The sequence below is a fragment of the Carassius carassius genome, chromosome 38 (genome assembly GCF_963082965.1).
Source record: "Carassius carassius chromosome 38, fCarCar2.1, whole genome shotgun sequence".
Taxonomy (NCBI): Eukaryota; Metazoa; Chordata; class Actinopteri; order Cypriniformes; family Cyprinidae; genus Carassius; species Carassius carassius.
In genome coordinates this window covers 3,167,747-3,192,347 of record NC_081792.1, presented here as the reverse complement: position 1 = coordinate 3,192,347, position 24,601 = coordinate 3,167,747, and the positions used below count along the sequence as shown (strand labels likewise).

General features: G+C 40.8%; 5 non-coding genes across 5 annotated transcripts; all 5 read right to left on the bottom strand.

The window, feature by feature from the left end:
• Positions 1–10,051: 10,051 nt before the first annotated feature.
• On the bottom strand, positions 10,052–10,123 carry trnac-gca (transfer RNA cysteine (anticodon GCA)). The gene has a single exon. It is a non-coding gene; the product is annotated as a tRNA-Cys (tRNA).
• Positions 10,124–10,927: 804 nt separating this feature from the next.
• Positions 10,928–10,999, bottom strand: trnac-aca (transfer RNA cysteine (anticodon ACA)). Its single transcript has one exon. It is a non-coding gene; the product is annotated as a tRNA-Cys (tRNA).
• A 187-nt stretch (positions 11,000–11,186) lies between these two features.
• Positions 11,187–11,258, bottom strand: trnac-gca (transfer RNA cysteine (anticodon GCA)). Its single transcript has one exon. It is a non-coding gene; the product is annotated as a tRNA-Cys (tRNA).
• A 548-nt stretch (positions 11,259–11,806) lies between these two features.
• Positions 11,807–11,878, bottom strand: trnac-gca (transfer RNA cysteine (anticodon GCA)). The gene has a single exon. It is a non-coding gene; the product is annotated as a tRNA-Cys (tRNA).
• An 11,809-nt stretch (positions 11,879–23,687) lies between these two features.
• On the bottom strand, positions 23,688–23,759 carry trnae-cuc (transfer RNA glutamic acid (anticodon CUC)). Its single transcript has one exon. It is a non-coding gene; the product is annotated as a tRNA-Glu (tRNA).
• Positions 23,760–24,601: the final 842 nt, after the last annotated feature.

Genomic DNA, 24,601 nt, shown 5'->3' with positions numbered 1-24,601 from the left:
TGCATCCTCACTAATGCTAAGGTGATGAGTGAGACCACCATCCAGCTCCCAGAAGTGAACGCTGCAACAGTCACACAATGGTGAGTAAATAAGCATTGTCACCGCTAAGCCTAAACTTAAAGCAGCTAAGGGCTGATGTTACACGGCAACTTTTTTTGATCAATGCTGCTGGGCAACTTTGGTTAATATTGCCATCAACAGGCAACCAGGCAAGACACAGAGCGCAAGATTGATCTGAAGTATCCAGATTGAAATTTGTTACCCATTCTCAGTGGGGAACGTACCCAAGAAACACTTCTCAAAATTTTTTGTATCATCAGCCTTAATGTAACCATGGCTGGTTTGCAGGTCTAGAAACAAATCAACAAGAGTTCAACTTCTGTTTTCTTCTTCATTGTGAAAGATAAGATTTATGACATGGATCAGCTGTCTTCAGCAGACTGCAAGAATCAATAATTCATAATACAATGTTAATCTCAATAAAGTAGCCATTTCACAAAAGCAGTAATACATTAGACGACTGCTGTGTGATCTCAGCTGTGTCATGCTGCTGCGTCATAGTCATGACAAATAGTAGTTGATCTTTTGTATTGCTTAAATGTTTATTAATATCTGTCGTTTTATGTTTCCCAGGTTCAGCAGGCGTGGCAAGTCACAGGAACAAGAGATTTTGAAGCAGCGTATCCAAGCCCCAGACGCACCCATGGCAGGACCCGAGACGCTTCCTGCGGCTATGCAGAAAGGACCAACTCTCTATCCAGACAATTTGGCTGAGCCTCACCTTTTTATCCTGCCACCAAACACTGCTGGGAAGGCAAAACTTAAGGGGAGGTTGCAACCCCAGGCCATCTCCCAGGCTCCAACATCACATCAAAGCCTTCCTGTCATTGCACCAGCACTACCCATCTCTCTCCCTTTCATTTTACCATCTGTGCAGCTTCCTACAGTGAAAGGCCCTTGCGCGCCATCCTCTACAGTGCCAGGTACCTCACAGGAGATGTTCTTCAACTTCCCTTTACCTTCAGCTCTGCCACCATCAGCTCAGACACAGACATCCGGTCAAGATGTTCCTTACTCCACTCAGCAATACAGAAAGAGAAAACTGGAGAGGGAGCGCACTGGAACTGTCACAAGAAAATATGTGAAGAAGACAGATGTCATTCTTGGCAGAAAGTGTAACAAAGAGAGAAAGCCACCATCACATCTTCAGTACTTTGGCAACTGGTTCTGCAAAGAGTCTGAGACTCAATCATATGGTGAATGGAGGGCTGTGCTGCAGGAACGAGGTTATAGAAGAAAAAAAAAGGGGAATGGCAACCCTCCAGCTTCTTAAAACTGCTATTTCAGCACATTATATTTTTATTTGGTTAATGTTTGCTTTATAGTGCAATTTACAAGTCTCCAACAATGACAGCTGTCTATGTGTAATTACTGTGTGTTTCCTCTGCTGCATGCCTCTGTTGGAAAAATATTTCATACCATTATATATATATGGTATGTTTATGTTTTTATTATTATCATTATTTTGTTTTTGGTATATTTGATTTACTATTTTTTTAGGGGCGAATATGTCATAATTGCACTACTATGGTCCATTTTTGTTTTGATTTACTTTTTTTTGGCTAGAATGTCAAAATTGCACTACTGTGGTAAATGTTTGTCTTGGTTTACTATTTATTATTTTCTTAGTCTGATGTCAAAATTGCACTGCAAATGTTTGTTTTGGTTTGATATTTATTATATTTTTACACTGATATGTAAAAAGTTTACTACTGTGGTAAACATTTTTGGTTTACTGTTTATTATTTTTAATTGATGTGTCAAAATTGCACTACTGTTCTAAATGTTTTATTGGCTTTAAAATGTATATGGAGATTAAAAGGGTTGTTAATATTTGCCCTCACACTATTGTTATTGTGTTTGTTTTGGTTTGATATTTATTATATTTTTAAACTGATATGTAAACATTTTACTACTGTGGTAAACATTTTTGGTTTACTGTTTATTATTTTTAATTGATGTGTCAAAATTGCACTACTGTTCTAAATGTTTTATTGGCTTTAAAATGTATATGGAGATTAAAAGGGTTGTTAATATTTGCCCTCACACTATTGTTATTGTGTTTGTTTTGGTTTGATATTTATTATATTTTTTTAAACTGATACGTAAACATTTTACTACTGTGGTAAACATTTTTGGTTTACTGTTTATTATTTTTAATTGATGTGTCAAAATTGCACTACTGTTCTAAATGTTTTATTGGCTTTAAAATATATATAGAGATTAAAAGGATTGTTAATATTTGCCCTCACACTATTGTTATTGTGCCTTTTTGTATTCTCACAATATTTGTACATGCATATATATTTGCACTGCTGTTATAATTTTTTTATTGACTTTATATTTGCAAATAAAAAGGGTTGTTAATCTTAATCTTTGCACTAGCAATGTTTTTGTGCCTATTTCTCACTGTATTTGAAGTTGCAAATTTTAAGTATTTAAGTATTCCAGTATTACATAACAATAAAACACACACACACAAAAACAGGGACTTTCAGAAAATATAATAATATAATGTACGGCTATAATAACGCCTCGAAGGAGGTTTTTTTTTCAAGTGCTCACCTTTTTTTTTGGTTTGGAGCTGGCTTTCTCGCAGCTGTTAGCAGAGCTTGAATTCGCAGTCCACAATTGGAAGCCAAAAGAGCTTTCACTGACCGGGAATCGAACCCAGGACGGGGCGGTGAGAGTGCCGAATCCTAACCACTAGACCACCAGGGAGGGGCTGGTGGACTGGTGGGCTGGTGGGCTTACCTCCTGATAACAAGGTGAGAATAAGCAGACAGCAATGCTTGCCACTGTCTCATCTAAAACCAACAACTCTGTAGCAATCAGGGGTCTTTACTATTGGTGGGCCAGTGGCGCAATGGATAATGCGTCCGACTACGGATCAGAAAATTCTAGGTTCGACTCCTGGCTGGCTTGCTCTGTGCTTGTTTTTCTCCAGCTTATTTTGTTGTTGTGTTTTTTTTTTCTTCTTCTCCAAAATCCAGAAGAAAAGGCAAATCTTCAGGCATTCTTCTTTTTTTCCAAAAAAGACATATTCTGCACACCCTTTCCGATGTCTAGGGAAGACACGGACATGCTTCGGTATTGTCATTCGTCTCACAAGCACTCCGACAAGCTCGGCGATTAAAGGGGAAATAAACTGCAGGCTGGCAGCCAGTTGATTTTCGAATGAACAATTTCATCGCTACTCTGTAACTGCTTCATTACTTTGAAGGGTGTAATGCCATGTTGTTTTGATGTCACGGCTTTGCCATTTTGAAGCCTTATCACTAATTGCCACCTGGACATTGAGAATAAATTGTAATCTGCATTAAACTGAACGAGCGAATAATCAGCAACTTCGCGGATTCAAAATATGTCAATTTTGTACTTTGACAGACCGATGATAGTCAGATTTTCATCTAGATAACGGTTGCAATGTGTGTTTTCAGATGCATGACACAAGTATTTTCACCTGGACAAGAGCTTAATTACCAGTTCAAGGTATCAATTCAGCAATCACAGGAATCTGCCTAAATAAACTGAACTCCCGGGGTGAGTAAAAAAAACAGATCCTTTGAATGCATACAACACTATATAATTCAGAAAACCGTCCTTATGGATAATTCTTGTTTTGCCAAATTATTATCACATTGTTACAGTCGCAGACCTAAAGCAACAGGCCACTACAAGATCCTGCACCCACACGGACCACATGTATGAAAAGTGTGCCAGAAGCCAATGGCCAGTTTAAAGTTTCCAAATCCCATATGGTCTAGCGCTTAGGATTCCTGGTTTTCACCCAGGCGGCCCAGTTTTGACTCCCGGTATGGGAACGCATGCTCCTTTTCAGAGGTGTCAAGTAACGAAGTACAAATACTTCGTTACATTACTTAAGTAGAAATTTGGGGTATCTATACTTTACTTGAGTAATTATTTTTTAGCCGACTTTTTACTTCTACTCCTTACATTTTCACGCAAGTATCTGTACTTTCTACTCCTTACATTTTAAAAATAGCTTCGTTACTGCTATTTCATTTCGGCTTGTTTTCATTCCGGCTTGTCATCATTCAAAAAAAAAAAAAAAAAAAACTATCCAGACAAATCGCGCCATCCGGATGGAGTGAATTTGATTGTGGTTGGATGAGAAGTATAAACAGATACCATTCCGACACCCTATTGGTTTGTACACGATCCATCGCACCTGCACATGACACAAATCACATCACACTCCAGCCAGGACATAGCCAGTTTTGGGTTCGTTTATCAAAAAATATATTTCTTAAAAGTAAGGTTGGATATGGAACCGGTATGCACCTTACTGAATAAGAGGATACAGATTTCGGTGCCTTTTAAATGCCTGAGCGATCGATTGAAATGTTTGTCCTGGTTCTCCGAAATGTACACAAGAAGCACGGGCATCGCTAGGCTTTTTAGCGGGGCTGTAGCATTTAGCTCCATAAACTGTATACAAATTTGTGATCGCCTCAGAGTCAGTCCCCTTAAGTTTCATATGAAACCGGCATCAGACCGGTCTCCTCTCCGTCTTTCAGCGCGCTCTTCAATCCGCAGACCGCGGCAGAGCAGCGCGAGCGGAAACAAACACAGAGGACACAAGGTATGTGTTTATCGAAAGATTGTTAGAATATCCGTATCTGTGCAGTTCTTTGTCATAAATACAGTTTACAAAAGGTCACGAGGGAGCAGTCGGTTTCTCATCTTCTGTAAAGTTTTCGCTGCGTTCACCGCTCATCACTAAACAGCTGTTTCCTCCAGCAAAAATCTAGCCCTTAACAAATATGAACGAACACTTACACTTATTTAAATATACTTAATTTAATCGTACGTACTTTATACATACACCAGCTACTGTGCAAAAGTCTTGGGCACGTTAGTATTTTCACTAAAGAATGGTGTTCTGCCAGTTATTTATATACTTTGCTGTTTCAGTATAAAATATCTATTTAAATTTCCAAACATTCATTTCGCCGTTGTCAGACTGCTTGTGCATTCAAAATCGCACTAGATTATTAATTAAATTAATGGCAAACTGATATTTCCTACTGACACACTACAGCATATATATATAAATAACTGGCTTAAAACCCTTTTTTGGGGTGAAAATACTAATGTGCCTTAGACTTTTGCACAGTGCTCTACTTTACAAACGACTGTTGCTACTTTATAAAGAATGAGCATACAGTCATTCACAGAATGGATTAAAGACAGTAAAAGCACTCATCTTAACTAAATATCAGAGTGAGTGACAGAGATACAGTCGAAATAATTATGTGTGGTTTTTGTATTAAGTAATGACCCAGATTATGAAATACATTTATTAGCCTTAGATTAAGCATAACTTGGGAAATAAGAGCATCCAAAGTGAAAGCTATGTATTTATTTTAAATATTTGTAATGTTCTTTAATGTTATCCATAGTTTTTTTGTGGGTCTTTTTTTTAAAGTATCGGTTCAGGCACCGTTTAGGCGCCGGTACCGTTTTAAAAGTATTGAAATGGCACTGGATTATTTCTCACAGCGTTTACGATGGAGAGGCAGTAAGCCTCCTCTACCTTCAATGATATTATGCAACGCAAGATCACTTCGAGCTAAAATATACAAACTTTGGATTAATACCAGAACATGCTCTGAGTATCGCACCTCAAGTTTAATGGTGATCACGGAAACGTGGTTACACAGGGATATCCAAAACTCTCTGATTGACATCGATGGATTTTCACTTGTCAGGGCAGATAGGACTGAACAATCCGGAAAAACGAGAGGTGGCGGCATGGCTGTGTATGTAAGTAACAACTGGTGCAAACAGTACACAGTTAGGGAAACACTTTGCTGTCTGGATGTCGAGATTTTGCATTTGACTATGAGACCATTTTACCTCCCAAGGGAGTTCAGAAGTGTGGCCGTGTGCGTTGTGTACATTCCTCCCAGCGGGAATGCAGCTAGGGCCGCAGCTTGCATTGCTGACTGTGTACACCAAGAACTGCAGCGCGCTCCGGGCGCCCCCGTGTTTGTAGTGGGCGACCTCAACCACTGTAAACTTGAATTAGCACTCCCTGGGTTTGAACAATATATCAAGTGCAGCACACGTGAAAACAAGACTATTGACAAATGTTATGGCAATGTTAAAAATGCCTATGTAGCCAAACCAAAAGCCCCATTGGCCAATTCAGACCACAACGTGATTCACTTAATTCCCATCTACAAAACCATGCTGAAACGCAGCAAGCCACAAGTGAAAACAGTCAGTGTGTGGTCTGATGAGGGGATAGAAACACTAAAAGGATGCTTCTTGTGTACAGATTGGAGTGTGTTTCACGACACAGGTATTGATGTTACAACAGAGACAATCACAGACTATATAAATTATTGCATAGATAGCGTCCTTACAAAGAAAGAGGTTGTGGTTTACCCAAATAATAAGCCTTACGTAACCAAGGAAATAAAAGACTGCATAAATCGAAAAAAGGTAGCTTTTAGAAATAATGACAGAATTGAGCTAAAAGTGGTGCAAAAGGAACTGAACCAACTGCTTAATAAAGCCAGAAAAAAGCAAAAGGAAGTAAATGAAAGCCACTTTACAACCATGAATTCGAAAAAACTCTGGGACTCAATGAAAACTATCACTAACATGTCACCAAGTAAAGTACATATAAACACTACAGATGACCGGATGAAAGCTAATGAATTTAATGACTTTTACCTTAGATTTCAAACTCAGGATTTTAACAATGATTGCACTAGTATCCTAAACTCCATCAGCACGGATTTGCACATAGGACATGAGATAGACTGGTTACAGATACAGTCACTGTTCCAGCATCAGTGTACTAGGAAGGCTAAGGGTCCAGATGGAATCTCTGCCCGCTTACTGAAAACATGTGCGGAGGAGCTTGTTCCAGCCTGGTGCCCTATCTTTCAGCGATCACTTGACTCTCACATCATCCCAGCCCTATGGAAAAAGACTGTTATTATTCCAGTACCAAAGAAACCCTGTCCCAAGGAGAACAATGATTTTAGACCAGTAGCATTGACATCCATTGTAATGAAGTGTTTTGAGAAATATATGGTGTCTCTTTTAAAAACTGAGGTTAACAAAAAGTTAGATCCCTGGCAGTTTGCCTATAAACGAGGTAGGAGTACAGATGATGCTATAAGTAGCATCACCCACCTAGTCCTTAAGCACTTGGAGGACCCGAAGGCCTACGCACGCTTACTTTTTATAGATTTTAGTTCGGCCTTCAATACGATTCAGCCAGTTATTTTACTTGAGACACTTTAAAATATGGGTGTAAGCTCTTTTATTGTTGAATGGTATTACTCCTTTTTAACTAATAGGACACAATATGTTAAAGTACACAAGGCAGTCTCAGACCCCAAATCCATCAGCAGTGGGGCACCACAGGGTTGTGTGAGCTCCCCTGTCCTTTTTACTATCTATACCAATGAATGTGTGAGTAAACATCCACACAATTATATTGTTAAATTCTCTGATGACACTGCTATCCTTAGCTTATTGTTTCGAGACCAAGACACAGTCTCCTACCATTCAGAAATTAAACAGTTTGTGGACTGGTGTGATGCTCACCATCTGATGGTTAACGTCATTAAAACAGAGGAGATGATATTTGACCCAAGATCAATCTGTGAACCTAATCCTGTACTTATTCATAACAAACCAATACGCCAGGTTACGTCATTTAAGTATCTGGGTGTTTTTATTGATTGTTCCCTTACCTGGCACATTCATGTTGAAAATCTTTGCACCAGGTTGCAACAAAGGATATACTTTTTAAGAAGGTTAAGACTGTTTGGTGTTAACAGCAAAATCTTGCTTCTGTTTTTCGAAATTATTTTAGAGAGTGTGATACGTTATAGCATGCAGACCTGGTATGGTAATCTTTCAGTTCAGCTTAAATCTAAGTTTGGGCGGCTGATCAATACAGCTTTTAAAATTGTAGGCTACCAAGAACAGTGCTACCTTCAGTCACTGTATGAAAAATCTGTGCTCAGGGAGGCACATAAGATTCTGGATGATCCATCCCACATTCTGAATAAGGAAATAAAGTTGTTACCCTCAGGTAAACGATTTAGAATGCCGTACTGCAGGTTAAAGAGGTATAAAAACTCATTCATCCCAGCTGCCATTAAGATGCTAAACAGTAGCAAAAGACGGTTACCTACTTGTATACTTTTTATCCCCACTGTGTTGTGCAATTATTATTATAAATTAATTTTTGTAATTTTCACGATACAGTGTAATGACGCATGTTTGTATTGTTTATATTCTGTGTATTTTTTATGTGGTAAGTTGTAAGTGTGTGTCGCAGTGACTGTAGCCCAAGACAAATTTCCCCCCTGTGGGACATTAAAGTATATTTTATATTTATCTTTATCTTATCTACCACTGAGCTATACCCCCACAGCCTCCCTGGATCATCGCCTCACACAAGATGACAGACTTACTTTTGAATAAAGTTTTTGGATATGACAAGCATGCCAGATACAAAAAAAGAACCTCTCGAGAGGATGTGCCACTGAGTTACAATCACATACAGAATCTTTCTATATAGATATGTTTGCACTTATTCCTAATCTGCCAAATCCATAAGCGGCACTCGGATTTGAACTGTGGACCTCTTGATCTGCACTCAAATGCTCTACCACTGAACTATGCCCCCACATCTTTGCAGAAAAATGCTCTTTCATTAAGCTATACCCCTACAGACTTCTGTGCTTCGAGCCAAAGATTAAGTTAGATCCTACGATTCAACAATATCAAACATTGACTCCTTCACTGTAAACTCAGGTCTTTGGTTACTCCAAATCAGAATCAGCAACTCTACAACTCAAAACCTCCAAATAAGACAAGTCCAAAGGAGACACCCAGATTTGAACTGTGGACGAGTTGATTACAGACTCACTTTGAAATCATGTCGTTGATTATGTCAAGCAAGCCAGATCCAAAACGTAGACCTATTGATCTGCAGACAAATGCTCTGTTGTTGAACTACAAACCCGTACTGCATGAGTACAAACATCAAAAATGACTTTATGTCAAGGATTTGTTTATTCCTAATATGCCAAGCCCAAATTAGGCACATGGAATGAACCTGGGACCTTCCTAAAAGGCAGGAAGATATGGCTACACATATTCCTAACATGCCTACCATACCCCCACAGACTCCCTGGATCATAGCCTCACACAAGATGACAGACTCACTTTTGAATAAAGTTTTTGGATATGACACGCATGCCAGATACAAAAAAAGAACCTCTCGAGAGGATGTGCCACTGAGTTACAATCACATACAGAATCTTTCTATATAGCTATGTTTGCACTTATTCCTAATCTGCCAAATCCATAAACTGACTCGGATTTGAACCGAAGACCTCTTGATCTGCACTCAAATGCTCTACACACTGAACTATGCCCTGACATCTTTGCAAAAAAATGCTCTTTCATTAAGCCATACCCCTACAGACGTCTGTGTTTAGAGCCAAATATTAAGTTAGATCCTACGATTCAACAATATCAAACATTGACTCCTTCACTGTAAACTTAGGTCTTTGGTTACTCAAAATCAGAATCAACAACTCTACAACTCAAACCCTCTAAATAAGACAAGTCCAAAGGAGACACCCAGATTTGAACTGTGGACGACTTGATTACAGACTCACTTTGAAATCATGTCGTTGATTATGTCAAGCAAGCCAGATCCAAAACGTAGACCTATTGATCTGCAGACAAATGCTCTGTTGTTGAGCTATAACCCAGTACTGCAAGAGCACAAACATCAAAAATGAATTTATGTCAAGGATTTGTTTATTCCTAATATGCCAAGCTCAAATTAGGCACAGGGAATGAACCTGGGACCTCTTGATCTGCAATCAAACGCCGTGCCATTGAGATATAACCCTGTACAGTATGAGCAAAAAAAGGCAGGAAGATATGGCAACACATATTCCTAACATGCCAAATCCAAAGGGGGCATCCGGATTTGAACCGGGGACCTCTTGATCTGCAGTCAAATGCTCTACCACTGAGCTATACCCCCACAGACTCCCTGGACCATAGCCTCACACAAGATGACAGACTCACTTTTGAATAAAGTTTATGGAAATGACAAGCATGCCAAATACAAAAAAGATCCTCTCGAGAGGATGCACCACTGAGTTACAATCACATAGAATCTTTCTATATAGATATGTTTGTACTTATTCCAAAACTGCCAAATCCACAAGGGGCACCCAGATTTGAACCAGGGACCTTTTAATCTGCAGTCAAATGCTCTACCACTGAACAACACCCCCACATCTTTGCAGAAAAATGCTCTTTCATTGAGCCATACCCCCACAGACTTCTGTGCTTAGAGCCAAAGATTAAGTTAGATCCTACGATTCAATAATATCAAACATTGACTGCTTCACTGTAAACTCAGGTCTTTGGTTACTCCAAATCCGAATCAACAACTCTACAACTCAAAACCTCCAAATAAGACAAGTCCAAAGGGGACACCCAGATTTGAACTGTGGACAACTTGATTACAGACTCACTTTGAAATCATGTCGTTGATTATGTCAAGCAAGCCAGATCCAAAACGTAGAACTATTGATCTGCAGACAAATGCTATGTCGTTCAGCTATAACCCCGTACTGCATGAGCACAAACCTCAAAAATGAATTTATGTCAAGGATTTGTTTATTCCTAATATGCCAAGCCCAAATTAGGCACATGGAATGAACCTGGGACCTCTTGATCTGCAATCAAACGCCGTGCCATTGAGATATAACCCCGTACAGTATGAGCACAAAAAGGCAGGAAGATATGGCAACACATATTCCTAACATGCCAAATCCAAAGGGGGCACCCGGATTTGAACCAGGGACCTTTTGATCTGTACTCAAATGCTCTACCACTGAGATATACCCCTACAGACTACCTGGATTATAGCCTCACACAAGATGACAGACTCACTTTTGAATGAAGTTTTTGGATATGACAAGCATGCCAAATACAAAAAAAGAACCTCTCGAGAGGATGTGCCACTGAGTTACAATCACATACAGAATCTTTCTATAAAGATATGCTTGCACTTATTCCTAATCTGCCAAATCCATAAGCGGCACTCGGATTTGAACCGAGGACCTCTTGATCTGCACTCAAATGCTCTACCACTGAACTATGCCCCCACATCTTTGCAGAAAAATGCTCTTTCATTAAGCCATACCCCTACAGAATTCTGTGCTTCGAGCCAAAGATTAAGTTAGATCCTTCGATTCAACAATATATAACATTGACTCCTTCACTGTAAACTCAGGTCTTTAGTTACTCCAAATCAAAATCAGCAACTCTACAACTCAAAACCTCCAAATAAGACAAGTCCAAAGGGGACACCCAGATTTGAACTGTGGACGACTTGATTACAGACTCACTTTGAATTCATGTCGTTGATTATGTCAAGCAAGCCAGATCCAAAATATAGACCTATTGATCTGCAGACAAATGCTCTGTCGTTGAGCTATAACCCCGTACTGCATGAGCACAAACCTAAAAAATGAATTTATGTCAAGGATTTGTTTATTCCTAATATGCTAGGCCCAAATTAGGCACATGGAATGAACCTGGGACCTCTTGATCTGCAATAAAACGGCGTGCCATTGAGATATAACCCCGTACAGTATGAGCACAAAAAGGCAGGAAGATATGGCTACACATATTCCTAACATGCAAAATCCAAAGGGGGCACCCGGATTTGAACCAGGGACCTCTTGATCTGCAGTCAAATGCTCTACCACTGAGCTATACCCCCACCGACTACCTGGATCATAGTCTCACACAAGATGACAGACTCACTTTTGAATAAAGTTTATGGTTCTTCTCGAGAGGATGCACCACTAAGTCACAATCAGGTTTCAGGTTTCAGGTCTTTTATTGTCATTCTATACATGTTGCCACATAAGAATAAAATATGTACTCAGGACCAGCAGCGTAAAAAAGATAGTTAACATACAGTATACATAAAATAATTAAAACATAATTTAATAACCTACAATATTTAAAAAAATAACTTTGACCTAAATAAGACACCTGATACCTAAAAAGTACTCCTTCAATAATAAATAATTAATCAGAAATTTTGAAACAATTTTAAAAGCAATCCCTAAGGCAGTGAATTCATGATTCTCACAGCCTCTGGGAAGAAGCTGCATTTCAGTCTTTTTGTTCTGGCTTTAACGCTTCTTAGCCTCCTGCCCGAGGGGAGTGGATTGAAGAGTTTGTTTGCCGGGTGGGTGGAATCCTCCATAATACAGGATGCTCTGCTTCTGCACCTGCTGGTGTAAATTTCCTCAAGAGAGTGTAGGCTGCTCAAAGTTATTTTTTGGGCCGATTTGACCACCCTCTCCAATTTCTTCTTGTCAGCAGCAGAACAATTTCCGTACCAGGCAGTGATGGAAAAAGTGAGTGTACTCTCCACCACACACCGGTAAAAGGCTAGCAGAACTGGAGTCCCAAGACCAGCCCGCTTCAACCTCCTAAGAAAATAAAGGCGTTGTTGAGCCTTTTTTTATAATGCTGGCTGTGTTGATGGTCCATGTTAAGTCATTGGAAATGTATATTCCAAGATACTTGATGTTTGAGACCATTTCCACAGCTAATCCACCAATGAACAGGGGAGAGGGGGTGTAGCTTCTCCTTCTAAAGTCCACGACAATTTCCTTCGTCTTCCCCACATTAACGCAGAGGTTATTTGCTCTGCACCAGTCCTCGAGTTCTTCCACCTTCTGTCTGTAAAAGGACTCGTCGTCATGGGATATCAATCCCACCACAGCCGTGTCATCAGCAAACTTCACAATATGACTGCCTGGATATTTAGCCGAGCAGTCATATGTTAAAAGCGTATACAGCAGGGGGCTCAGTACACATCCCTGGGGGGAACCGGTGTTAAGGATGATGGAAGAAGATGAAATGCCATGGACTTTGACTGTCTGTGGCCTGTTCGTTAAAAAATCATAAACCCAGTTACAAAGTGATGGCTTAAGTCCAAGTAGGAGCAATTTATTAACTAGAGTTTGTGGAACAATAGTATTAAAGGCTGAACTAAAGTCCAGGAAGAGCAGCCTGACATAAGAATCCCTATTTTCCAGATGGGTAAGAGCAGAGTGGATAACTGATGAAACTGCATCCGATGCAGACCTGTTCTCCCTGTAAGCGTATTGATGAGGGTCCACATTGACATCAATTATATCCTTCATGTGAGCCATAATCAGCCTTTCAAAGCATTTCATGATTATCGGTGTCAGAGCCAATGGACGGAAATCATTCATGCATGTCACGGCCGAGCTTTTGGGAACGGGAATAATAGTTGATGTCTTGAGACACACTGGCACCACAGCTTGGGAGAGTGACCTGTTAAAGATGTCAGTTAGCACTTCAGCCAGTTCATGAGCACAGTCCTTCAAAACCCTGCCGGGGATATTATCTGGACCTGCTGCTTTGCGTGTGTTAATTCTCAGCAGGGTTCTTCTTACATCCTCAGTGGACACACTAAAAGGCAGTTCACCTGGGTGGAGTGTAAGTCCAGAGAAGGGAGGGGCATTTGTTGTCTCAAAGCGGGCATAAAATGCATTCAAGGCATCGGGAAGAGATGGATCCTGAGGGCAAACAGTGTCTCTTTTACTATAAGCAGTGATGCTCTTGATGCCCTTCCACATGCTCCGGGAGTCATTGGTGGAGAAGTGACCCTGTATTTTATGTGCATATTTAGCCTTTGCTCTCTTGATCCCCCCCTCTAAATCCCTCCTCGCCGTTCTCAGTGTAAGTGCGTCCCCTGTCCTAAAGGCTGAATCCCGTGCCTTTAGAAGACACTGCACCTCTCCATTCAACCAGGGTTTCTGATTTGGACAGATAGTGATCTTCCTGGTAGTGGTGACATCATCAATACATTTACTGATGTAGCCACAGACAGATGATGCATATTCTTCTAGGTCCACCCCACCAACGCTGGTTGCTGCTTCTCGGAAAATCTGCCAGTTGGTGCGTTCAAAGCAGTCCTGGAGGATGAGGTTGGCTCCACTTGGCCACACCGTGATGGTTTTAACTGTGGGCTTGATGTCTTTCAGCAAAGGGCGATGAGCAGGAACCAGCAAGATGGAAATGTGGTCAGAAAACCCCAAGTGTGGGCGGGGCACCGCTCTGTATGCATCCCGTTTGTTAGTATACACACGGTCCAGCGTGTTATTCCCCCTGGTTGCTATGGAGACGTGTTGGTGGAACCGTGGCAGAATATCCGTCAAATTGACATGATTAAAATCACCAGCTACCACAAAAAAAGCCTCGGGATGTTTGTTCTGTAACGCACCAATATGGTCATGAAGTTCCCCGAGAGCCATACTAATGTTAGCACCCGGGGGGATATATACAGCCACAATAAACACAACTGTGAACTCCCGAGGCAAATAGTATGCTCGGCATTTCAATGTCAGGTATTCCACTGCCTCAGAACAGTGGCTGCTTACCGGAGAGCAGTTTATACACCAGCCTTTGTTTATGTAAACACAGAGTCCTCCTCCGCGAGTTTCCCCCGAGAGATGGTTTCGATCGGCTCGGAAGAGTAGCAACCCATCAATATGGTAAACTGAGTCTGGGATGTTGTTACATAGCCATGTCTCCGTTAACAGAAATACACAACAGTTTCTCATTTCCTTATAGCTGCTTAGTCTGAGGCGCATTAAGTCCATCTTGTTGTCAAGCGAGCGGACGTTTGCCAGAAAAAGCGTTGGAAACATGGGTCTATTATTAGCCTTTAGCCTGGCTATCAGACCAGCCCGCTTACCCCTCTTCTGCCTTCTTGCACACCGCTTCCTCCTTCCCTTTAACCGGTGTGTATCGCTCCTCCACCTCGCTATGTTCAGAAGCTTTAGCCTGCCCAACGTTGCTTTAAGCTGTGGTTTAATCATTCTATTGATATTATTAAGTTTAAGAAGTCCAGATAAACTGTACTTTACCACACTATTCCTCGTGTTGGTATTGCTAAAAGGGATTTGTAATACGCACGCCGCTAACTGAGAGGCCGCTGCACGCCGCCATATTAAGTGAAGGACTTTTTTTTTTTTGTGAAGGATCACATAGAATCTTTCTATATAGATATGTTTGCACTTATTCCTAATCTGCCAATTCCACAAGGGGCACCCAGATTTGAACCAGGGACCTCATGATCTGCAGTCAAATGCTCTACCACTCAACTATACCCCCACATCTTTGCAGAAAAAATGCTCTTTCATTAAGCCATACCCCTAAAGACTTCTGTGCTTAGAGCCAAAGATTAAGTTAGATCCTACGATTCAACAATATCAAACATTGACTGCTTCACTGTAAACTCAGGTCTTTGGTTACTCCAAATCAGAATCAGCAACTCTACAACTCAAAACCTCCAAATAAGACAAGTCCAAAGGGGACACCCAGATTTGAACTGTGGACGACTTGATTACAGACTCACTTTGAAATCATGTCGTTGATTATGTCAAGCAAGCCAGATCCAAAATGTAGACCTATTGATCTGCAGACAAATGCTCTGTTGTTGAGATATAACCCTGTACTGCATGAGCACAAACCTCAAAAATGAATTTATGTCAAGCCCAAATTAGGCACATGGAATGAACCTGGGACCTTCCTAAAAGGCTGGAAGATATGGCTACATATATTCCTAACATGCCAAATGCAAAGGAGGCACCCAGATTTGAACCGGGGACCTCTTGATCTGCAATCAAATGCTCTACCACTGAACTATATCCACACAGACTCCTTTGATCATAGCCTCACACAAGATGACAGACTCACTTTTGAATAAAGTTTTTGGATATGACAAGCATGCCAGATACAAAAAAAGAACCTCTCGAGAGGATGTGCCATTGAGTTACAATCACATTCAGAATCTTTCTATATAGATATGTTTGCACTTATTCCTAATCTGCGAAATCCATAAGCGGCACTCGGATTTGAATCGTGGACCTCTTGATCTGCACTCAAATGCTCTACCACTTAACTATGCCCCCACATATTTGCAGAAAAATGCTCTTTCATTAAGCCATACCCCTACAGACTTCTGTGCTTCGAGCCAAAGATTAAGTTAGATCCTACGATTCAACAATATCAAACATTGACTCCTTCACTGTAAACTCAGGTCTTTGGTTACTCCAAATCAGAATCAGCAACTCTACAACTCAAAACCTCCAAATAAGACAAGTCCAAAGGGGACACCCAGATTTGAACTGTGGACGACTTGATTACAGATTCACTTTAAAATCATGTCGTTGATTATGTCAAGCAAGCCAGATCCAAAATGTAGACCTATTGATCTGCAGAAAAATGCTCTGTTGTTGAGCTATAACCCCGTACTACATGAGCACAAACCTCAAAAATGAATTTATTTATCCAAAGGGGGCATCCGGTTACAATCACATACAGAATCTTTCTATATAGATATGTTTGCACTTATTCCTAATCTATTTAACTTGATTTATTTCAAATGAGTGCAATATTGTTAATGGAAACACCTCTACTGTACAAAGCACGCTCAGTAGAGTCCATTCTTGTAAGTTTGGTCACATAATACTGTAGAATTTGCATAAAAATTTATGTCCACGGGTGCACTACGGAGGTCCCGCTGAATAAATTGTAAATGGACATTTAAAAAAAAAAAAAACCTCCCATTTGCCATTTATTCAGCATACCCTTCCTAATGGTTCCCTGGACAGATACATTTTAGCGATTTTGTGGTTGAAGTCTCATCGGATGTACTCTGCAAGCTCCGAGGAATCCATTTTTGTAAGTTTTGTCCCATAATACTGTAGAAATATGCATAGAGAAATTTGGATTTTGGTTAATTTCACCACAAGTGGTGCATGTTCACCAAAATGTCACAAATTTTAGGCAATAAAATATAAAGTTGCCTATGTGCTGGAATGTACAAAACCGATGACAAACATATGGTCAGACATACATACAGGGCCTTTCTTTAGAATAAATCAAGCAGGGGGCCTCTCCTCTCTAGGGAGGTATACAAATTGTAATCATAAGGAAAAGTTTGACTATTGTGGAACCGCATAATATAGTATATAAAAGGAGATACCAAATAACATTCGAGAGATTTCATTGCAAGGACTCTCGGCGTTGTTTTCCATAAAATAAAGTCTTTTCTTCTGAGAGAAAACCACTGACTGAGTGTGATTCTTCTGAGAACCGGTAGACGAAACTACATCAGCAACTTTGCGGATTAAAAATTGGTCTCACTTTCATTATTAACCTCACAATATGTCAATTTTGTACCTTGACAGACCGACGATAGGCAGTTTTTCATGTCCCTTGAATGCATGCAACACTATTTATTTCTGTAAACCACACTGGCCAGATTATGGAAAGTGGCCCACAAGCTTGTGGCCAGTTAAAGCTGGCCAGTTCCCATATGGTCTAGCAGTTAGGATTCCTGGTTTTCTCCCATGCGGCCAGGGGTCAACTCCCGGTATGGGAAAGCTTGAACTTTTTTGCTTCCCTCCTCAAAATGCCAGCACATCTTCCTTCACCAGAAGTGACTTTTTGGACAGCAGTAGAGCTACAGAACCCTGATAGGTTGAGGTTCCGATGTCTATGGGGAGTCATGTAACATGCTTCGGTATTGCCATTCATCACACAAGCTCTCGGATAAGCTCGGCAATTATCATGGCTTACCTCCTGATAACAAGGTGAGAATAAGCAGACAGCAATGCTTGCCATAGTCACATCTAAAACCAACAACTTTGTAGCAATCAGGGGTCTTTACTATTGGTGGGCCAGTGGCGCAATGGATAACGCGTGTGACTACGGATCTGAAGATTCTAGGTCCGACTCTTGGCTGCAGGCTGGCTTTTTGAATGAACAATTTCATCACTACTCTGTAACTGCTTCATTACTTTGAAGGGTGTAATGCCATGTGGTTTTGATGTCACGGGCTTGCCATTTTGAAGCCTTATCACTAATTGCCACCTGGAGATTGAGAATAAATTGTAATCTGCATTAAACTGAACGAGCGAATAATCAGCAACTTTGCGGATTAAAAATTGGTCTCACTTTCATTATTAACCTCACAATATGTCAATTTTGTACCTTGACAGACCGACGATAGGCAGTTTTTCATGTCCCTTGAATGCATGCAACACTATTTATTTCTGTAAACCACACTGGCCAGATTATGGAAAGTGGCCCACAAGCTTGTGGCCAGTTAAAGCTGGCCAGTTCCCATATGGTCTAGCAGTTAGGATTCCTGGTTTTCTCCCATGCGGCCAGGGGTCAACTCCCGGTATGGGAAAGCTTGAACTTTTTTGCTTCCCTCCTCAAAATGCCAGCACATCTTCCTTCACCAGAAGTGACTTTTTGGACAGCAGTAGAGCTACAGAACCCTGATAGGTTGAGGTTCCGATGTCTATGGGGAGTCATGTAACATGCTTCGGTATTGCCATTCATCACACAAGCTCTCGGATAAGCTCGGCAATTATCATGGCTTACCTCCTGATAACAAGGTGAGAATAAGCAGACAGCAATGCTTGCCATAGTCACATCTAAAACCAACAACTTTGTAGCAATCAGGGGTCTTTACTATTGGTGGGCCAGTGGCGCAATGGATAACGCGTGTGACTACGGATCTGAAGATTCTAGGTCCGACTCTTGGCTGCAGGCTGGCTTTTTGAATGAACAATTTCATCACTACTCTGTAACTGCTTCATTACTTTGAAGGGTGTAATGCCATGTGGTTTTGATGTCACGGGCTTGCCATTTTGAAGCCTTATCACTAATTGCCACCTGGAGATTGAGAATAAATTGTAATCTGCATTAAACTGAACGAGCGAATAATCAGCAACTTTGCGGATTAAAAATTGGTCTCACTTTCATTATTAACCTCACAATATGTCAATTTTGTACCTTGACAGACCGACGATAGGCAGTTTTTCATCTAGATAATGGTTGCAATGTGTGTTTTCAGATGCAAGACAAAAGTATTTTCACCTGGACAAGAGCTTAATTACCAGTTCAAGGTATCAATCCAGCAATCACAGGAATCTGGCCAAATAAACTGAACCCCCGGGGTGAGTAAAAAAAAAAACAGCAATACCGAAGCATGTTACGCTTACAGAAGGGACTTTTTTGGCCAGCAGTAGAGCTACAGGACCGTGATATGTCGAGGTTCTGTCTAGCACTTTGTCCCTTCGACAGCTCAGCTGGTAGAGCGGAGCACTGTAGGTTGGAGTGTTGGCAATCCTTAGGTCGCTGGTTTGACTTTGGCTCGAAGGAGGTCTTTTTTTCAAGTGCTCACCATTTTTTGGTTTGGAGCTGGCTTTCTAACAGCTGTAACCAGAGCTTTAATTCACAATCCACAATTGGAAGCCAAAAGAGCTTTTCCGGGGGTTCGACTCCGGCTCGAAGGAGGTCTTTTTTTCAAGTGCTCACCATTTTTTGGTTTAGTAGCTGGCTTTCTAACAGTTGTAAGCAGAGCTTTAATTCACAATCCACATTTGGAAGCCAAAAGAGCTTTCCCTGACCGGGAATCGAACCCGGGCCTCTGCGTGAGAGCGCCAAATCCTAACCACTAGACCACCAGGGAGGGGCTGGTGGGCTTACCTCCTGATAACAAGGTGATAATAAGCAGACAGCAATGCTTGCCACTGTCTCATCTAAAACCAACAAGTCTGTAGCAATCAGGGGTCTTTACTATCGGTGGGCCAGTGGCGCAATGGATAACGCTATGGATCTGACTATGGATCTGACTATGGATCAGAAGATTCTAGGTTTGACTCCTGGCTGGCTCGCTCTGTGCTTGTTTTTCTCCGGCTTATTTTTTTGTTGTGTTTTTTTCTCTTCTCCAAAATCCAGGAGAAAAGGCAAATCTTCAGGCATTCTTCTTTTTTTCCAAAAAAGACATATTCTGCACACCCTTTCCGATGTCTAGGGAAGACACGGACATGCTTCGGTATTGTCATTCGTCTCACAAGCACTCGGCTTTTAAAGGGGAAATAAACTGCAGGCTGGCAGCCAGTTGATCTTTGAATGAACAATTTCATTGCTACTCTGTAACTGCTTCATTACTTTGAAGGGTGTAATACCATGTTGTTTTGATGTCACAGGCTTGCCATTTTGAAGCCTTATCACTAATTGCCACCTGGACATTGAGAATAAATTGTAATCTGCATTAAACTGAACGAGCGAATAATCAGCAACTTTGCGGATAAAAAATTGGTCTCACTTTCATTATTAACCTTACAAAATGTCAATTTTGTACCTTGACACACCGATAATAGGCAGATTTTCATCTAGATAACGGTTGCAATGTGTGTTTTCAGATGCATGACACAAGTATTTCACTTGGACAAGAGCTTAATTACCAGTTCAAGGTATCAATTCAGCAATCACAGGAATCTGCCCAAAAAAGCTGACCCCCCGGGGTGAGTAAAAAAAACAGATCCCTTGAATGCATACAACACTATATAATTCAGAAAACCGTCCTTTTGGATAATTCTTGTTTTGCCAAATTATTATCACATTGTTACAGTCGCATACCTAAAGCAACAGGCCACTACAAGATCCTGCACCCACACTGACCACATGTATGGAAAGTGCGCCACTGGCCAGTTTTAGTTGTCCAAATCCCATATGGTCTAGCGGTTAGGATTCCTGGTTTTCGCCCAGGTTCGACTCCCGGTATGGGAACGCATGCTTGTTTTTGCTTCCCTCCTCAAAAATCCAGCACATCTTCCTGCACCAGAAGTGACTTTTTGGCCAGCAGTAGAGCTACAGGACCGTGATATGTCGAGGTTCTGTCTAACACTTTGCCCCTTCGATAGCTCAGCTGGTAGAGTGGAGGACTGTAGGTTGGAGTGTTGGCAATCCTTAGGTCGCTGGTCTAATGTGTTTTTTTTCTCTTCTCCAAAATCCAGAAGAAAAGGCAAATCTTCAGGCATTCTTCTTTTTTTCCCAAAAAAGACATATTCTGCACACCCATTCCGATGTCTAGGGAAGACACGGACATGCTTCGGTATTGCCATTCGTCTCACAAGCACTCCGACAAGCTCGGCGATTAAAGGGGAAATAAACTGCAGGCTGGCAGCCAGTTGATTTTCGAATGAACAATTTCATTGCTACTCTGTAACTGCTTCATTACTTTGAAGGGTGTAATGCCATGTTGTTTTGATGTCACGGGCTTGCCATTTTGAAGCCTTATCACTAATTGCCACCTGGACATTGAGAATAAATTGTAATCTGCATTAAACTGAACGAGCGAATAATCAGCAACTTTGCGGATTAAAAATTGGTCTCACTTTCATTATTAACCTCACAATATGTCAATTTTGTACCTTGACAGACCGAAGATAGGCAGATTTTCATCTAGATAACGGTTGCAATGTGTGTTTTCAGATGCATGACACAAGTATTTTCACCTGGACAAGAGCTTAATTAGCAGTTCAAGGTATCAATTCAGCAATCACAGGATCATAATATAGATGTACTCTGTTTGACAGAAACCTGGCTAAAACCTGATGATTACATTATTTTAAATGAGTCCACCCCCCAAGATCACTGTTATAAACATGAGCCGCGTCTAAAAGGCAAAGGTGGAAGTGTTGCTTCAATTTATAACAACGTTTTCAGGATTTCTCAGAGGGCAGGCTTCAAGTATAACTCGTTTGAAGTAATGGTGCTTCATATAACATTATCCAGAGAAACAAATGTTAATGATAAATCCCCTGTTATGTTTGTACTGGCTACTGTATACAGACCACCAGGGCACCATACGGACTTTATTAAAGAGTTTGGTGATTTTACATCCGAGTTAGTTCTGGATGCAGATAAAGTTTTAATAGTTGGTGATTTTAAAATCCATGTTGATAATGAAAAAGATGCATTGGGATCAGCATTTATAGACATTCTGAACTCTATTGGGGTTAGACAACACGTTTCAGGACCTACTCATTGTCAAATATCATACTCTAGATTTAATACTGTCACATGGAATTGATGTTGATGGTGTTGAAATTATTCAGCCAAGTGATGATATCTCAGATCATTATTTAGTTCTGTGCAAACTTCATATAGCCAAAATTGTAAATTCTACTTCTTGTTACAAGTATGGAAGAACCATCACTTCTAACACAAAAGACTGCTTTTTAAGTTATCTTCCTGATGTAACCAAATTCCTTAGCATATCCAAAACCTCAGAACAACTTGATGACGTAGCAGAAACTATGGACTCTCTCTTTTCTAGCACTTTAAATAAAGTTGCTCCTTTACGCTTAAGGAAGGTTAAGGAAAACAGTTTGACACCATGGTATAATGAGCATACTCGCACCCTAAAGAGAGCAGCCCGAAAAATGGAGCGCAGCTGGAGGAAAACAAAACTAGAGGTATTTCGTATTGCTTGGCGGGAAAGTAACATATCCTACAGAAAATCATTAAAGACTGCTAGATCCGATTACTTTTCTTCTCTTTTAGAAGAAAACAAACATAACCCCAGGTATTTATTCAATACAGTGGCTAAATTAAAAAAAATAAAGCCTCAACAAGTGTTGACATTTCCCAACACCACAGCAGTAATGACTTTATGAACTACTTTACTTCTAAAATCGATACTATTAGAGATAAAATTGCAACCATTCAGCCGTCAGCTACAGTATCACATCAGACAGTGCACTATAGACCCCCTGAGGAACAGTTCCACTCATTCTCTACCATAGGAGAGGAAGAATTGTATAAACTTGTTAAATCATCTAAACCAACAACATGTATGTTAGACCCTATACCATTTAAGCTCCTAAAAGAGGTGCTTCCAGAAGTCATAGATCCTCTTCTGACTATTATTAATTCCTCATTGTCATTAGGATATGTCCCCAAAACCTTCAAACTGGCTGTTATTAAGCCTCTCATCAAAAAACCACAACTTGACCCCAAAGAACTAGTTAATTATAGACCAATCTCGAATCTCCCTTTTCTGTCCAAGATACTAGAAAAGGTGGTATCCTCACAATTATATTCCTTCTTAAAGAAAAATGGTATATGTGAGGATTTCCAGTCAGGATTTAGACCGTATCATAGTACTGAGACTGCTCTCCTTAGAGTTACAAATGATCTGCTCTTATCATCTGATCGTGGGTGTATCTCTCTATTAGTTTTATTGGATCTTAGTGCTGTGTTTGACACAATTGACCACAACACTCTTTTGCATAGACTTGAACACTTTGTTGGCATCAGTGGAAGTGCATTAGCATGGTTTAAATCGTACTTATATGACCGCCATCAGTTCGTAGCAGTGAATGAAGATGTATCCTATCGATCACAAGTGCAGTATGGAGTACCTCAAGGCAAAAATACAGCACATCTTCCTGCCCCAGATGTCGAGGTTCTGTCTAACACTTTGCCCCTTCGATAGCTCAGCTGGTAAAGTGGAGGACTGTAGGTTGGAGTCTTGGCAATCCTTAGGTTGCCGGCTCGAAGGAGGTCTTTTTTTCAAGTGCTCACCATTTTTTCAGTTTGGAGCTGGATTTCTCGCAGCTGTTAGCAGAGCTAGAATTTGCAGTCCACAATTGGAAGCCAAAAGAGCTTTCCCTGACCAGGAATCGAACCTGGGCCGCGGCGGTGAGAGCGCCGAATCCTAAACACTAGACCACCAGGGAGGGACTGGTGGGCTGGTGGGCTGGTAGGCTTACCTCCTGATAACAAGGTGAGAATAAGCAGACAACAATGCTTGCCACTGTCACATCTAAAACCAACAACTCTGTAGCAATCGGGAGTCTCTACTATCGGAGGGCCAGTGGCGCAATGGATAACGTGTCTGACTACGGATCAGAAGATTCTAGGTTCAACTCTTGGCTGGCTTGCCCTGTGCTTGTATTTCTCCGGCTTATTTTGTTGTTGTGTTTTTTTTCTCTTCTCCAAAATCCAGAAGAAAAGGCAAATCTTCAGGCATTCTTCTTTTTTTCCAAAAAAGACATATTCTGCACACCCTTTCCGATGTCTAGGGAAGACACGGACATGCTTCGGTATTGCCATTCGTCTCACAAGCACTCCGACAAGCTCGGCGCTTATAGGGGAAATAAACTGCAGGCTGGCAGCCAGTTGATTTTCGAATGAACAATTTCATCGCTACTCTGTAACTGCTTCATTACTTTGAAGGGTATAATGCCATGTGGTTTTGATGTCATGGGCTTGCCATTTTGAAGCCTTATCACTAATTGCCACCTGGACATTGAGAATAAGTTGTAAACTGAGTTAAACTGAAGGAGCGAATAATCAGCAACTTTGCCGATTAAAAGTTGGTCTCACTTTCATTGTTACCCTCACAATGTCATTTTTGTACCTTGACAGAGTGACAATAGGCAGTTTTTCCTCTAGATAGCGGTTTTCGTGTGTGTTTTCAAATGGATGACACAAGTATTTTCACCTGGAAAAGAGCTTAAGTACCAGTTTGAGGTATTAATTCAGCAATCACAGGAATCTGCCCAAATAAACTGAACTC